Source organism: Branchiostoma lanceolatum, chromosome 13, assembly GCF_035083965.1.
Source record: "Branchiostoma lanceolatum isolate klBraLanc5 chromosome 13, klBraLanc5.hap2, whole genome shotgun sequence".
Classification (NCBI taxonomy): domain Eukaryota; kingdom Metazoa; phylum Chordata; class Leptocardii; order Amphioxiformes; family Branchiostomatidae; genus Branchiostoma; species Branchiostoma lanceolatum.
Window position 1 is genome coordinate 16,729,706 of NC_089734.1, and position 17,443 is coordinate 16,747,148.

General features: G+C 40.9%; 1 protein-coding gene across 1 annotated transcript in view; it reads left to right on the forward strand.

Moving 5' to 3' along the window:
• LOC136447520 (uncharacterized) overlaps positions 1–16,973 on the forward strand; it is a 268,540-nt gene extending 251,567 nt beyond the window's left edge. The window contains exon 4 of the transcript XR_010757734.1: positions 16,843–16,973. The gene's annotated coding sequence lies outside the window, so the exon portion shown is untranslated. The remainder of the gene's footprint in view (positions 1–16,842) is intronic.
• Positions 16,974–17,443: the final 470 nt, after the last annotated feature.

Sequence of the window (17,443 nt, forward strand, 5' to 3'; positions counted from 1 at the left end):
CCTTTCCTATACGCGTCAGGGATATTCATATGTTACGATACCGCAACAAGCGTAAGTAAACCTTATCTGTACCTCCCCCGTACTATTCCCAAGTGGAATACCCTGCCTGGCACGGTTGTGACGGCTCCCACTGTTGAGTCGTTCCGTGCCAGGCTGGAGGCCTGCCCGCCTTAGTCCGGGACCTCAACCCCCCCCCCCCTACTTTGCCCCTGATGGGGCAATATGGGGATATCTAAATGCAGATTCAGATCTGTTAGAACCATACATTTCTAAAGCAAACAACAAAGCTTGGCTATATGAGTGGTCCGCAAAACGTAGTGCCCCAATTTTTAATTAATCATGTTTTTTTTTCAGATTATTATTAGAATTGATATTACATCAGAGCAAATCTTGTTTTATAACCTTTTACAATCATGACACCTCATTTGTAATGATCCCGCGATCAGCATCGTGAGCATTTTATACATGGGTATAAAAAAGGCCGAAATTTCCCTGACAATGTTAAACACAGCGATGGCAGGGAACTTTTAGGCACTTAGTTTTTAGGTCCGCTAAGAAATTAATCGTGTTCGTCCAGAAGATATATGATCATATTATTATTATTAAGTATTAATATGTCATTTTAAGAGTAATACACAAGATTTACCATGATGTAGAAAACAATGAAGTTTACAGAATAGCAAAGGGATATAATCGATTAAAGTCAATTTTGGTTTGTATTCTTCCCTATTTATCTGGTCGCTTTAATGGTTTACAAATGGCAATTGTTGAATTGACAAACTGGGCATATACTGCCACGACGACCCATTTGTGGTATCGTTGTTGAAATTATAGACCATTACTAGAATATTGCTTGCTATTTTGAATTCGAAGTAGGCGGCGTTCACTTTTTCTACCGAGGGATTTGAAGGAGCACCCAACAAAATCCATACATTGAAAATGATGATGATGATGATGATGATGATGATGATGATGATGATGATGATGATGATGATGATGATGATGATGATGATGATGATGATGATGATGATGATGATGATGATGATGATGATGATGATGATGATGATGATGATGACAGGTTTATTCAGTAGACAAACAGATCATGGCAGCCCTGAGGCTGAATTAACAGGCTTGTTCACAATATCAATAATCAAATTTACAATACAGTTCACAATATCAATAATAAAATTTACAATACATTTCATTGTTACCATTATGATAACAATTACAAATTTCTTCGGATTTAAAATCTTAATGTCATATTCTCTTACTAGTCAGTGCTGTTTAGCAGAGTTACCATGTAGTAAATGGGGCTCTTAGTGAATCTGGCGGTATTTGCTTTAAAAGTCTGTAGCCGGTTACACGACCGAGTCTTTCTGCCGGAAATCGCCTCGCGGCACGGTGGGAGGCAGTCTCGGAAGATCGGGGATCTCAGTAGGGAGCGAGCATAACTTCTGCATAGTTCTAGTCGTCTTTGGGCCAGTGGTGTAAGGGAGAGTTCTGTCAGGGCTGAGCTGTAGCAGGTGTGGTTCTGTCTCAAGATGATCTTACACGCCCTCTTCTGCACTGTCTCAATTGACTTAGATTCAGCCACAGTCAATCCCGGATGCCACACTTGGCATGCATATTCTAATACCGGACGCACGAAGCCGATATAAACAAGAACAAGGTCATCGGTAGTAAGGCCATGCTTGGACAATGTTCTTAACATATAGAGACGTTTGCTGCCCTTCCCAACAATCATCTCGACGTGCTTGGTCCACTTAAGGTTGCTCTGTAGTATGAGGCCCAGGATGCGCGCATATTCTACAACCTCCAGCTGAGTGGGACCCACTGTGATGACAGGTGGGGGTGGTGGATGCTTTATGAAACAGAACAAAAGCATTTTACATTTGAACGGGTTCAAAGTCATATGGTTTTCATCGGCCCATCTGGCTAAGCCGTCGATGTCATCTTGGATGGTGGGCACTCTAAGAACATGTCGTAGTTCTAATAACGACAAGTCGTCGACATACTTGAAGGTATCTGCTGTCGTGTTGTCAACAGGTACCGCGTCGTTAACAAGAACTAGAAAGACCAACGGCCCTAGCTTTGTACCCTGTGGCACTCCGCACGTTAGTGTTTGCCATTCTGACACTTCACCTTGGTATCTGACTCGCTGTCGTCGTTCCGAGAGAAAACTAATGATCCAAGGTATGACAGATGGGCGGACTCCAAGTTCAATCAGTTTGTTGACGGCAGTGTGGTGATTGACTGAGTCAAAGGCTCGTGTAAAATCCGTAAGGACTAGCGTCGACAGGTGGCTACGTTTGTCTGCTGTTTCCAGGATCTTGTGCGTCGGAAACGTCAAGTAGTGTGTAGTCGAGCGGCCTCGCAGTGACCCATATTGTCGCGGGTCTACACGGGGAAGTATATCCTTGAGACACCACTCATTTATGATGCCTTCACACACCTTGGCAAACACTGATGTTAAAGAGATAGGTCTCAACTTTGACAGACTTGGTGGCATCTCCTTGGGGACCGGGATGACATCCGCGTCCTTCCAAACGTCGGGTACAACACCTTCACAGAGCGAAGTGTTCATTATATCGCACAGTGGTTGGCACAGTTCAAAAGCGAACTCCCGGACGATCCTTGGGGAAATATTATCGCTGCCAGTGGCCTTTCCGATCTTCACCTTCTTGAGTCTATACCACATGTCCCAGAAAGAGACAAAAGGTGGAGGGGCTGGGGCAGGCAGGTACGCTGGGAGATCTTGGAGCTGCAAAGGGGCGTGCTGCTGTGATGCCGCTGCCAAGTGGACATTGATGGCGCTCGCTACAGCCTTGGGCGATGATGACGGTACGCCAGGTACTTCAACACAGAGCTGTCCTTTGCTGCAATTGGTTATATCTTTGATGGCATTGTACCACTTTCTGGGATCTGTCGTTTTGAGGTGCTCTATTTTGTTTCTGTAAAAGGCTTTCTTCGACGACTGGATGTTTTTAGAGATTTTGTTCCGAAGATGTTTCCACTTTGGGCGATTTCCCTCCGCAAGGGCCCGTTGTCGGTCTCTGATCAGAGTTTTCAAATGTGGATTAATCTAGGGTTTATCTTGCTTGTGGATTCTTACAGTCTTAACTTGGGAAAAACTGTCCACCGCACTGAGCAGAGTAGTGTAGTGTAGAACAAATCATTTTACGCTTTGTGTGCTTTGCTGTCTTTTCAGTCATACTTTTACATTTTGCATGATATTCCAATCATGAAATCAAGGGTTACACATGTCTAATTTAGGTCGTAGCGATGTCACAGCCCGGTCGCCATGTGGAATTGGGGATTTTAAATGAAGATACCCCTACCGTATTTAACAACAACAGATTTTTTGTTCTTGCAGACTTTGCAACAAGCACTTGCACTTTACATCCAATATTCTCTGGATCGCAGCGACATGGTGGAGATTTGTCTTACAGTGGTGACGGTAAGTGGTCCCGTTGCAAATCACCTCAGGACAAACTGACTTACTGACGTCTACCGGGGTATCAAATAGACATCATGAGCTAATCGTAACAACATACCCGGCAGTCCACATCGAAATTTGTGTCTTCGGGGAAAAGTTTTCTGTGTGTAGAGTATAGTAAGCTATTGTGTGAAATAGTGCTGGGATAGAAAGCTACCCTAGGTGTACGGATGACGTTTTTTTTAAAATATAATGTTAGTAGAGTGGCAGAAAGTGAGTGGGAAGATGGTGTCATCGCAGAGGTCAGCGTGAATCCCGCTAAAGAAGAGTGATGGATGTCACTCGAAACGTCCGAAATTAAGTCTCCGAATTCTATCCAGTTGTAGAGTTTGAATTGTCTTTATATATATCGTTTACCTCGATGTCTAACCTTCATAGACGTGTAAGTAAACTGCTATTAGCCCGCTTCAATGTACACTTTAAGTCCCTTTTTTAAATTAGATATTAACACAGTTTTTCATTTTAGGCCTCTATAGTCGTCGGCATACCTATCGCAAAGCTATTGCTGGATAAATTTGGAAGAAAGACCATCTGCTTTGGATCTGTCTTGGTGAGGATTTTTGTTACGGTTATCTTTGTTTATTGTGCTTGCTATTTCGTATGAGTTGACATTTCTTCCTGTATCGTCATTCTCTCATGCCAGTTCCAACTTTGTATGATTCGCATTGAGCAAAGCAAAGTAAAGTAACGTGAAGAAGCAAATGCATTTGTTTCAATGTGATTCAAATTAGCTGGTGACACTGTGCACCAAGACTAGATATCACTCAACGTCACTCTGATAGTAAAATAACTATTGCCTGACGTTATTTGAACGCTTAAACAAAGAGTACTGGCACTAGCACTAGCACCATTGCACACTGCCATTACAGAAATAAATGTTTCATTTTTCTAAATCTGACAATTATTTTCCAGGTGCAAATGCCTTTACTGCTTAGCTTAATTTTCATCCCGGGATCGCTGGCAGTCATGTTTCTTATCCTGGTCGCCTATGGAGTTGGTTCGTCTGCATTATTTATGTTACCATGGTAAAAAAAATTATGATATCTTCAAACAAACATAACGGAAACAACGTTTCACACACTCCAGATATAAGCATGTATTTACCATGATTGAATTTGTATTTATTGTTACGTATTGTTGAAATGGCTGGAATTGGTACAAATGAAATGGTAAACAACAGTAATGGTTCTATGTCTTCAGCTGCAAAAATCTTATCTGCTACCCGCCAGATCTGGACTGCCCTCTTGCGGTCTAGCCAAAAAGGCGCTAGCAATTGTGTATTTGAATATTTTCAAACCGTTAGCCAAATACTATAAATCAGGTTCCGACCATGAGGCGTCAATACAAACAAAACATGATTCACGTGGTATTGGTATGGCGGACTTCCATTACCTGTATGCCCAAGAACTCATTTTCAAAACTCTTGAAGACCACTAACTCTTTATAGATCTCTTCTATCTTGACCTTCCATTCTTTACTATCCCGGAAAAATGTGAACGAGAAGAAACTATGATGTGACACATTCTTTTTTTAAAATTCATCATTGTTAGTTTGTAATATTTGACTTTAGCATATTGTTTTATTTAATAGTTTGAGCTGCCGTTCATAGTTAAACTAAAATTAACATAAATAATAAGTTCTTGTTGCAATTTACAGCGACAAGCTATGATGATGTTGAAATTTATTGAAGAAAAAATTTATCCAATCATGAACGCTACCTCTGTAGAGAGGGTATAGAGTTCAAGGCCGGATTTCGGGCTAATTATGTATTGTTGCCCGGTGATCAAGGGTGATGTTGCCTGACGTCTTGGACGAGTTCAAGTTTCAAACGGGGAAAGAGCTGGACACCTACTTCTATGGCGCCTTCAATACCATCACGATGCTTGGAACGATCATCGCTGCTTCAGTCATAACGGCGTCACTAGAGTTAGTACATCTATATGTGCAGGGTTAATTTTGGCAAGATTTAAAGACACCTATCGTAGAATTTTGGCGCAAAACTACTACTGTGATGGATTAAAAAAAATTCAATTCAGATTGACATTTGTAACTCATATTCAACATATTTGCGATATTTTTCACATTTTCAACGAGAACGGAAAAGCAAGTCGTAGCCTAGTTTTTGTTACTAGCCCACCAAAATCTCTACCAAGACAAGATGGCTGACAAACACAAACGGCAATGGGAAGTTGCGCACACTACTTATTTCAAGGCGTTGTCACAACACAAAAAAGTCGCATTGAACCGCTGTGGATATCTCTGTGCAGTGTAAAAAGGTATATTCAGCCTCTGGTATATAAAATGACCAAAGCCGTTGACTTTGAATTTATTGTTTTGTTTTGATTGATGATTTTCGTAGGTCATTTTAGGTGTTAAGGTACACCGAGATTCAAAACCGATTCTACAATGAGAGATAAGAAAATCATTGTGTTTGCAATAAAAAGTACATGATTGGTCATTAAAGATAAAAATGCCTATGTCAGTCCCCGTTTCTAAATAAGTGTATTGAGTTGGCGCGAAGTAAAAAAATGTACATAAACCGCGCCTTTAAGTAAAATGAACCGACAAAGAGAAGGGTTTGTAGCACAGTTCTGATGGAAACATATTTTGCATGTTTACTATGTCTCCTTAAAGCATGGCACAGGAAAAAAAATCCTTGTCCTTTTGACCGAACTTTTATACCCCCGTCAATTTTCCATTTCTGCAAAAAAGTTCATCTTTCTTGTAAACTGCACTCAAATAATTAAGCCCAGATTTAATACAATGATAAACTGAAACTTACAAGGAGGAGGGTCTTTTAATTTGAAGATGACTACCGGACGGTCATAGAAAATGATGATCTCAGTGTCCTCCCCTACTGTTTAAATTTGTCATTATCTATTCTATTAATTGCCAGCCAAAATTATGAAGATCAAATATCTATTACGTATACATGTCTTGAAATTGTATGTCATTTTCTGTAAGAATAACCAAACCTTTAAAATCTTATGTTATTTTCCGTAATTGTAAACAGTAAGGCTGACGGGAATACTACGAATTGCTTCGTTGCAAGCCAACTAGATTGATAGTTTAGGTGATTGTTTATGCAGCTAGCAGTAAAGACGCCGGAAATTTTGTTTGTATTTTAAAGGATCAGTGGATACAATACCGGAGCCTGTTCCCAGCCAGAGTCTGTGGGTTTTACTTTACGAATCGTCATGTCCGTATTTCCCATGGCAAATCTGCTGCTATCTTCTGTCTTCGTCTGGAAGCATCCCATCACGGAGGCTACCCGTCAACAGACGAAAGCGGCACTACAGGAAACTCGGTGAGAACAATTCTATTGTCCTTGTTTGTGCTTTTGCATATGCCAATAAGTTTTTGTTTTTTATAGTGCTTTCTGAGGTGTTATAAGTCGATGTCATGGACGTTTTATAATGTAAAACGGACAATTTACTTTGCGGACAGCATTATGTTATTTAATGGTTAATTGTGGTTGGATGAACGGGAAGTGCAAAAGTGTATATCTTTTTAGATTTTGACAAAGGGGCTTTGGAATTTCATATTAGAGTACAATGCATCACGATTGCTCATGCGCACCTGGAACTGTGAATTGGCTTATTCGTCTTAGTGGCTTACATGTCAGGTAGCCTATCTAATGCATTACGTTAATGAATTGTAGACATTCAGGTAAACAATGTAAGGACAATTCAACTCTACAACTGGATAAAATTCGGAGACTTAATTCCGACCATTTTGAGTGACACCCATTACTATTTTTCAGCGTCACTAACATGAACTGGCAAAATGAGTTTCGAGTCAGTGTCTTCGACATGTTCTTCCGGTTTTCCAGCAGCATTGTATTTGTTTCGGCAGTTGATTTAAGTGACTCTGAAGAAGAGTGATTGATGTCCCTCGAAACGTCCGGAATTAAGTCCCCGAATTTTATCCAGTTCAAGAGTTTGAATATTTCTTATATAATGCATTGTGCTTACATGAAGTTTTACCCGTTCTAGCGTGCTCTGCATCACCACTCTTTAAGCTTTTGTTTTTCTCGAAAACCTGACATTCTCTACTTGATGTGTTAACAGATCTCCCAACTTGTCGACCGTGAGTAGTGACGTCACGACAGAGACACCAAACAACGACGTCGACATCAGCACGATAACTTAGAATCAAGCCATGAAGAGCAGGATGGACGTCCACTATGTCATCAAAACAACATTTGGGTCAAGAAAGATTCAGTAAAACTCGTAGGAATCCTTCAAGCAACATTGATCGCTTGGAATACGAAATATTTAGTATGGCTCTACCTTTACTAGCCTGTGCTAAACAATCTCTCCCTTTGAGAGGCTGATTGGGCCTTCTCCCCAAGAGCTTGTTGCCATTTAACTTCAATTTGAGAGTTTGTTTGTCTATTCTTTCGCACATGTACAAGTGTTTTAAACAAAGATACACAGGGCCAAACAAAAGCATGCAGGGGGGTGGGGGGTGGCGTAGAAGCCTAGGTGGCTTTTCTTGGGCTTCCCCTCGCAACTTGACAATAGGAATTATATTCCGCAATTAGGGCTGCGAAGAGATTCAGCGAATATACCAGTCATAATAAACCAGTCATAATGATATCATAAATTGTACATAACTCAAAACTAAGGAAAATTAACGATAGAAAATAAGTTGAACTTATACAATAAATCTTCATAAATAAATACATACGAAGAAATACAAAATGGATGTTAAGGTATTAAACATAATAAGGTACGTTAATATGATCCATACTAAACATAATTAACAAAATATCAATCATCAAATATCAATGGCTCCGAGAATCACCAATAGGGGCTCAGGAATTATTTATCACTCATATTGATATTAGGCCAATCGGAGCTTAGGTTTCTCTGTCACTATGGAGGCCAGTAATCAGAGCCTCCAATACCATGGTATCAGGCAATTCTCAACTTGTCAATGATCGGTTAATTTTGGCAGATATGAATCAACAGGAGTAGGATGTCTCCGGTTCTGCTGACTTGTTGGTCACCCCACTTATGTTCTTGTTAGTTGTTTTCGCTAGTCACATATAATAAGACTCCACGTCAGATGGACAAGGGGCCACTTTGTTATTATGTGTTGCTTCTATTCGTGATTAAACCATGCGCACGTTTCCGCACCGAACTACCATCTCCGTGCTGTCTTCTGTGTTCCAAATTGGCACAAGACCTTTCGTTTTACGTATTCTTCATAATTTTGTCAGAATGTTTTCCTTATCACGCCAAATTGATTGTTTAAGGAAGGAAGTTCGGAACAAAAAAGAATAGTATAATTTTGTCCTAATAAAGTTACCCGTGTAGTCAATGATGACATACAAAATCATGTACAACAAACACAGGTACTTATAATAGGACAGGAATACGTTTTATATCCGGCGCACCGTTATTCAGATTAACCCTCTTGGCATAGATTAGTTTGTTGATATAAAATGAGAATGGAAACTTAATAAACTCCACGATTCCGTGACGTGGAAAGACTTGTGTCGACGATACGTAATTGGAGTTTTCTGCCTCATTACGGCGTACCTGTATGTAAAGCAACAGTTTTCTGGACATATCACTGAACAGAACCGCTCAGGAGTTATACATTTTTTAACCTTCTTATTATTGGAGATTGATAACAAATACGAAAAATGTCAACCAAAGTCTTAGAGATGGCGTCCTTAAATTTCAATCAACGACATCTAGTCGATACTTCTTCTTTTTTTCTGCTGCAAGGCATTGAAATAATTTGACAGTAGTGAGATCGGATGTATCGATGCTTATCAATCGATCAATCTATCGATCAAAGCCTTTATTTCTTTTCGAATGCTTGTTCGGCCGCACAGGCCGCTTTTTAACAAGGTCGAAGTGGAGGGGGAGGAGTCACGGATTAAGAGTACAAAATAAACTTTACATAAATTGCTAAAAGGACGAAGTTAACGACATCAATTTCAGGGCCTCTTGGGAGCAGTTTTCGTCTCACAGATTAATTATTAACCTTTCCTTTCTTAACGGAGTGCCAGCCCGAGTGTAGGCCATATCATTAGTAGGAGAACCGGATTCCTTTCTTCCATACGGCGACTAGCGAAACGTGCCTGGGGCGTATGACAAGGAATCAAAACGTACATACATACAGGCAACCGGGACCGGGCTGAGCATACAACCGTGGTTTACTGTCTTTTTTCGACAAGCTGATTTGGGGTAAGTCGTGTCAACAAACCCTTTTACCTTACCTGAGAACGACGGAAAAGAGCTTTAGGTAACGTTAGCTTCACTTAGATTCATGAAATATGAATGTAGGTCATAGATCATATAAGGGGTATGTCATTTGTATGCTGAAGGCTCTCTTTCAGTACCTAAAATTGTTTCACCGACAATGTAGATTATTGTTTATATAACCATTGCCAGGCGTACTCGTCAGATTTACCGGGGACAGAATTTCATAGTACGCTCAGATATAACCAGGGTTGAGATGCACTGGGTTCACTTTACAGAAAGTGGGAGATTCCAATAGCAATAAATCAATACCCCATGTGTTAACACTACAATATATATTGATCCACCATAACGGGAAGATATGTTTTCGTTTTTTCTATACGACGACTGGCAAAGTCTGAAAAGCAATAAAAAAAGGAGCCAAAATAAGCTATAGACTTGTAACCATCATCAGTCTTGTATCCTGTCCCTGTTTGACAAGTTAACTTGGGTCAGTCATTTTAACACAACGTTTGGGTAAGAAAAACTAGTTGGGGCAACTTGATGCAACGTTAGGTTTGGTTCATTTCGGGGATGACAGTAAGTCATAGATTAGGCGAATGTCTTCTGCACGGTGTCATGTGTAGTGTCTCTCAGTAGCCATAAAATGATTTCACTGGCGAGGTGCAGTATCGCATCAAGAATCATTTAGTACCGCCTGTAGGTCAGCAAAATAACATTTCAAGCAAGCAAGTTTTCATCTGTGATGCAGAATGGACCCCTCTTTCCACATGACGGTATCAGGTCAAATCTTTGGAGCAAGATGTATTATTTAAAATTGTTTTACTCGGCCCTGGCTCCAGCCATTATGGCCTACCGATAGACAAACACGGTAGAGACCCACTTGTTGGATATTCCCTACAGGCAAAACTGACAGATGCAAAGGTTCTGTTGACACTTTAAGGTACATACTGCACATATCCAAAACAACTCTTTGCTCTTCATTGTGTGTCCACCTGTACATTTTTTCTTCAAATTTGGAGTTGCGTTCTATATTTCTTAATGATTTCTTTCACCAAATCACTCACTACAGTTATTAATATTTTGGACTATACATTCCCATAAAAATATGAAATACAAACAACATATTTGAACACTTCCTTACGCACCTGTGAACCATAAAGGACAAATAAAAGCTTATCTAAAAGCCCAGGAGCGAGGACAAAACCTTTTCTTCTCATTTTCTGATGTCCATGAATGATAACAGGTAACTGCGCGAAAGTGCCGGCAAAAACCTTTGGCTAGCAGTATCTCAAATGAATTGAACATTGCAGACTACCCTATACTTACAAAGCATAAAATGGGGTTTATGACCCGCCCTAAGTGCATACAGTGTTATAAGGCACGGTCCGTTTCTATAAACAACTGAGGTCGCGAAGCGACCGAGTTTATGAGGTGTTTATAGAATCTGACCATGCCTTATGATACCGCATACATCAAAGAAATGCGGTTCTTTAACGTTATTATCATATAGATATTATCATGTCAAACTGACACATGGGTAAGACAAGTCCTGTATAACATATAAAATTTATATATTTTGATATCAAACATCTTGCTGGTGTTTCCTAACTGTTCCTCCACTTTTTCACTTAATCAAAATATCGACGACAAATACTGTACGAACACGTTTGACCACACCTGTCAAACATTAAAGATAAATGGCTGCAAAGATTATCCGAAAGCCCAGAAGCAAGGACAACGCATTTTCTTCTCATGTTTTGATGTCCATGAAAGATAACCGGTCACCGCAGATAAGTGCTGGCAAAAAACTTTTGCTAGCAGTAGTCTCTATCATCCAAAGGAGCTGGACATTGCAAACAACCCTATAACTACCTATCTTGATTAATTATAACGAGGTATCTCTGCACGATAAGTAGGATTTACTTCTTGCGAAATATGACTAGTAAGTCTTATTTTAGGCAACCAATTTTTGAATTTCCTGCCATGTGTCGCTGTTATTTAGTAAGTAACGATTCCCAGGCGTACCTGTCAGACTTATCTACGACAGAATCACGTAGCACTCTTAAATAACACTACGATTTAGATACTCAGGGCCACTCTACAATAAGTGGATTCTTTTCTTCTATAAGACGACCGGCAAATACGTCAGTGTGGTCTGAAAAGGAATCAAGGAGTTCCTATAGACCGGTGACCAAGCAGAGTATCAATCGAGAATTAGCACTGTCCCTCTTTGCCAAGCTCATTTGGGTGAGTCATTTGAATGCAACGTTAGACTCTCAATCGAGATTTAGCACTGTCCCTCTTTGGCGTGAGTCATTTTATTGCAACGTTAGACTCTTAATCGAAATTTAGCACTGCCCCTCTTTGGCAAGCTCATTGGGTGAGTCATTTGAATACAACGTTAGGCTATCAATCGAGATTGAGCACTGTCCCTCTTTGGCATGAGTCATTTTAATACAACGTTAGACTCTCAATCGAGATTTAGCACTGTCCCTCTTCGGCGTGAGTCATTTTATTACAACGTTAGACTCTCAGTCGAGATTAAGCACTGTCTCCCTTTGGCAAGGTCATTGGGTGAGTCATTTTAATACAACGTTAGACTCTCAATCGAGATTTAGCACGGTCCCTCTTTGGCAAGCTCATTTGGTGAGTCATTTGAATACAACGTTACTAGCCTCTCAATGGAGATTTAGCACTGTCCCTCTTTGGCATGCTCATTGGGTGAGTCATTTTAATACAACGTTAGGCTCTCAATCGAGATTTAGCACTGTCCCTCTTTGGCATGAGTCATCTTAATACAACGTTAGACTCTCAATCGAGATTTAGCACTGTCCCTCTTTGGCATGAGTCATTTTAATACAACGTTAGACTCTCAATCAAGATTTAGCACTGCCCCTCTTTGGCATGAGTCATTTTATTACAACGTTAGACTCTCAATCGAGATTTAGCAAGCACTGTCCCTCTTTGGCGTGAGTCATTTTAATACAATGTTAGACTCTCAATCGACCTTTAGCACCGTCCCTCTTTGGCAAGCTCATAGGATGAATCATTTGAATACAACGTTACTAGCCTCTTAATCGAGATTTAGCACTGTCCCCCTTTGGCGTGAGTCATTTTATTACAACGTTAGACTCTCAGTCGAGATTTAGCACTGTCTCTCTTTGGCAAGGTCGTTGGGTGAGTCATTTTAATACAACGTTAGACTCTCAATCGAGATTTAGCACTGTCCCTCTTTGGCAAGCTCATTGGGTGAGTCATTTGAATACATCGTTACTAGCCTCTCAATCGAGATTTAGCACTGTCCCCCTTTGGCGTCAGTCATTTTATTGCAACGTTAGACTCTCAATCGAAATTTAGCACTGTCCCTCTTTGGCATGAGTCATTTTATTACAACGTTAGACTCTCAATCGAGATTTAGCACTGTACCTCTTTGGCATGAGTCATTTTAATACAACGTTAGACTCTCAATCGAGATTGAGCACTGTCCCTCTTTGGCATGAGTCATTTTAATACAACGTTAGACTCTCAATCGAGATTGAGCACTGTCCCTCTTTGGCATGAGTCATTTTAATACAACGTTAGACTCTCAATCGAGATTTAGCACTGTACCTCTTTGGCATGAGTCATTTTAATACAACGTTAGACTCTCAATCGAGATTTAGCACTGTCCCTCTTTGGCATGAGTCATTTTATTACAACGTTAGACTCTCAATCGAGATTTAGCACTGTACCTCTTTGGCATGAGTCATTTTAATACAACGTTAGACTCTCAATCGAGATTTAGCACTGTACCTCTTTGGCATGAGTCATTTTAATACAACGTTAGACTCTCAATCGAGATTGAGCACTGTCCCTCTTTGGCATGAGTCATTTTAATACAACGTTAGACTCTCAATCGAGATTGAGCACTGTCCCTCTTTGGCATGAGTCATTTTAATACAACGTTAGACTCTCAATCGAGATTTAGCACTGTCCCTCTTTGGCATGAGTCATTTTATTACAACGTTAGACTCTCAATCGAGAATTAGCACTGTCCCTCTTTGGCAAGCTCATTGGGTGAGTCATTTGAATTCAACGTTACTAGCCTCTCAATCGAGATTTAGCACTGTCCCCCTTTGGCGTGAGTCATTTTATTGCAACGTTAGACTCTCAATCGAGATTTAGCACTGTCCCTCTTTGGTGTGAGTCATTTTATTACCACTTTAGACTCTCAATCGAGATTTAGCACTGTCTCTCTTTGTCAAGGTCATTGCGTGAGTCATTTCAATACAACGTTAGATTCTAATTAGAATGACGGAAGACTAGTTGGCGAAGTTCTATGTTATGTTAGACTGGGTTGAGTCTATGTTAGGTTGGTTTGTGTTAAGTTCGATCAGTATTGAATCTAGGACAATGAATAAGGCAAGGGATACATCGTCTGTATGCTGACGGCTGTAATGTTATTCATGTCTACACTGGATTTCGCAAGTTAGTCAGGATATCTTAGCCTCTTTCGCAGACTTCTAGGAGCGGTGGCATTTTTTTGGCGGGGGGGGGGGGCGCTGATTTTTTTTCCACGGGCCAAGGTTGTCTGACGCCTTCGTCTCCAGGACAGGTGATCTTCCCTCGCCGACATAACTCCCTTAGCCGGGAGAACCTTGGCCCGTGTAAAAAATCCCCTCCCAAAAATTAACGCCGCCGCTCCAAGGAGACTGCGAAGGAGGCTAAGAATATCTGATAAGTCATGATTTTAGATTGTAGCAAATATAGTAACGAACATATAGTCTAAAGGTATATAAAGGCTTTCAATAAATGGTATGAACGTAAATTCGTGTATACAATCACAACATTGATAGTCAGATTTGTTGCATTGTTTATACTTCTGAATATATTCTCTTCAAGTCATAGATTAATACTATTTTCGAAATGATCATGCTTATTAGCTTCAGACATTGATGTAAAATCTAACATTAACAAAAGGCCCTTGGTATAGACATTTAGATCACCTACTTTTGAACATAGCGCTGTTCCAAAAATAGATGCTTTAAGAACGTGAAAATGTGCTCTTGAATACTTACAGAAATAAAAGTCAAAAGGAACCAAGGATGAAGAGTGGGGAAACCGACAGCAGCGAAGAGACGACCAAACTGTACCAAGACACGAATCCAAAGGATCAGAAAAGTGGCAGAGATTGGCGACTTTGGATCAAGGCAAGGCAAAACACTAACTGATACATGTTTAAGAATGTTTACTGAATTTTACTCTAATGGTTGTTGCAGATTGCAATAAACTAAATAGACGTTTTATATGAAAAGTTTTGAGTTTATCTACATTAGTAATTGATGAAGGTTAGACATCCAGGTAGTAAGATACGCCAAAAATAGTTACTCAAGCAACTGACTGTTTCAAAATCTTATCCAGTTGCTTGAGTAACTATATTTGGCGTTACATGATCAAACTTTTTCTACTTACCTTTTTTGATGATCAATAACCAATAATCAAAACGGTTACAGACAAGATTATATTTCCGCTAACAAACAAAAACTGCTTGCGCCAGAGTAGGTAATAACATAATTTTATAGAGAAAGCACTATAAGGACTGACGTTGCCGATACGTGCACTCACTCAAACGATCAACGTGTCAACATGCACTGCGTTATTATTTGGTCCAATTTCAAATCCGGGGCCCGGCCGGGCTGTTTGCGAAAACGAAAAAAATGCACATCAAGAAAAGAAAAACATATAGTTAGTAGAAACTAACGTTTCGAGAATTTGGTTGTCTTTCATATCATATTTTTTGGTCTCAAAAAGATGCCCGGCCGGGGCTTCGCTTTGGGAATGGATGCAAAGCATAATTACAATCCTTTTTATGCTTCGCCCCCATTTCCAATCCGGGGCCCGGCCGGGCAGCGTGTGAGAACGAAAAATATGATACGAAGACAACAAAAGACTCAAAACGTACAAAGCTACTCCTAACCATATATCACGTATTTTCTTAATGTGCGTTTTTTATTATTTTTTCGTTTTTGCAAGCATCCCGGCCGGGCCCCGGGTTTGAAATGGGACCGAAGCATTAGCCAGCAGACATATTCTTTCGCTGTGAAAATATTTTTGTTTCAGAGCCTATTTGGTGTGGCAGCCTGCCTGGCGAGCGCCCTCTTCAAAGGTCCAGTGCCTGCAACGTCACGATACGTACAAGACCGAGGATACAAACCATTCCAGATACTTTTTTTAGATGATCTGCTGATTTTCCTTGTATCTCTGTGCATCACTGTGTTCCAGCGGACAAACATAGTCCCAACCGACTGGAAACAGGGAGCCCGGTTCCTTTTCCAAGGACTGACTCGAGTTACCAGTGTGCTTTGTCTGTTCACGTCGTATCAATTTATTCCTCCGGCAAACGTTGAAGCTGTCTGGAACGCCAGTATGCCCGTTTTTGTTGTAGCCCTGTCCTGTGTCTTTCTTCAAGAGGTAAGCTGTAATCTTTCCCTAAGCATAAGCTCCTTAAAGGAGGACCCCTATCGCTTGATACGTCATTGGCTTGCTGGCGTAGGGGCCCTGCTCTTCAGCGACGGTAGATACGGTTCTGGCGCCGTTACTGACAGTTAGTTGATCATGAATAACTAATGAGCTATCCTTATTTGGCGGTTAATTTTTTCTGAAGCTAAAGTAAGAATGTGAACGTAATCTGATTTGTTGATAGTTTCCCAGCGTCCTTTGCGCTTTTGCTTGAGATGAGGTTTAGCAAACCCTCTGATTGGCTGAAGCTGTTTTGGTGGCGACGGCGCCAGAACCATGTCTACCGTCGCTGAATAGCAGGGCCCCTACGCGAGCGAGCCAGCGATGAATCGAGCAATAGGGGTCCTGCTTTAAGAAGGGTGAGGCTATCGAGTTTCTTACGACTCAACAAGTAATATGTTTTGCCTGTCGACGCTTCAGTGGACTTATGTCACCTAACTGGGGCGTCACTGCATCGTTCTATTTCAAATTGTCACTTGGCGTCGCTGGTGTAGTGTTAAGAATGTGATCCCAAACGTGGCCTCATCACGATTTATGACTGAAGTCTACAATATGAGTTAACTTGTATACGTTAGGTGCCGGACGTTCCACCGTTGTTGTAAACAATCTTATCTTACCTTTCAGACCCCAACTCGTGTAACCGTTCTCGGCAGCACGTGGTGTGTAGCAGGTGTCGTACTTCTTGGTTACGGCAGCTTCGTCAACACAGGGTCATCAACGGACACAGCAGACGTTACTTTTGGAATGGTTCTTACCATAGCCGGAGCACTCATTCACTCTATGCTTGACGTTGGTGCCAAAAATATTTTGGAATCAACTTCGAGGGCAAAGCTTGTGATGTATACGTACGTCGTCAGCGCAGTGTTTGCCGGGATAGGAGCGTGGGTCACCAGCTCTACATGGGAACTTAAACCAGAAACAGCAACGGTCTTAGCACTAAGCTGTGGTAGCCACGGCATAGGGATGCTCTTCTTTTATATAGGTCTAAAGCTAGTAGAGGTTAATGCAGTTACTGCAATGATACAGCTCAGTGCGTTTTCGGCCTACGGCGTGCAGTGGGTAATGTTAGGGGTCGCTCCAACGGTTTTAGATGGCTTGGGTTTAACATGTGTACTGATAGGGTCGTTTTCTATTGTGATCTGGGAGACACTTGCTCGTTGGAAGGAAGAAAGACACAGGACAGTCATGGAACATTTGAATCTTAATGTCACGTCGTCAAATGATA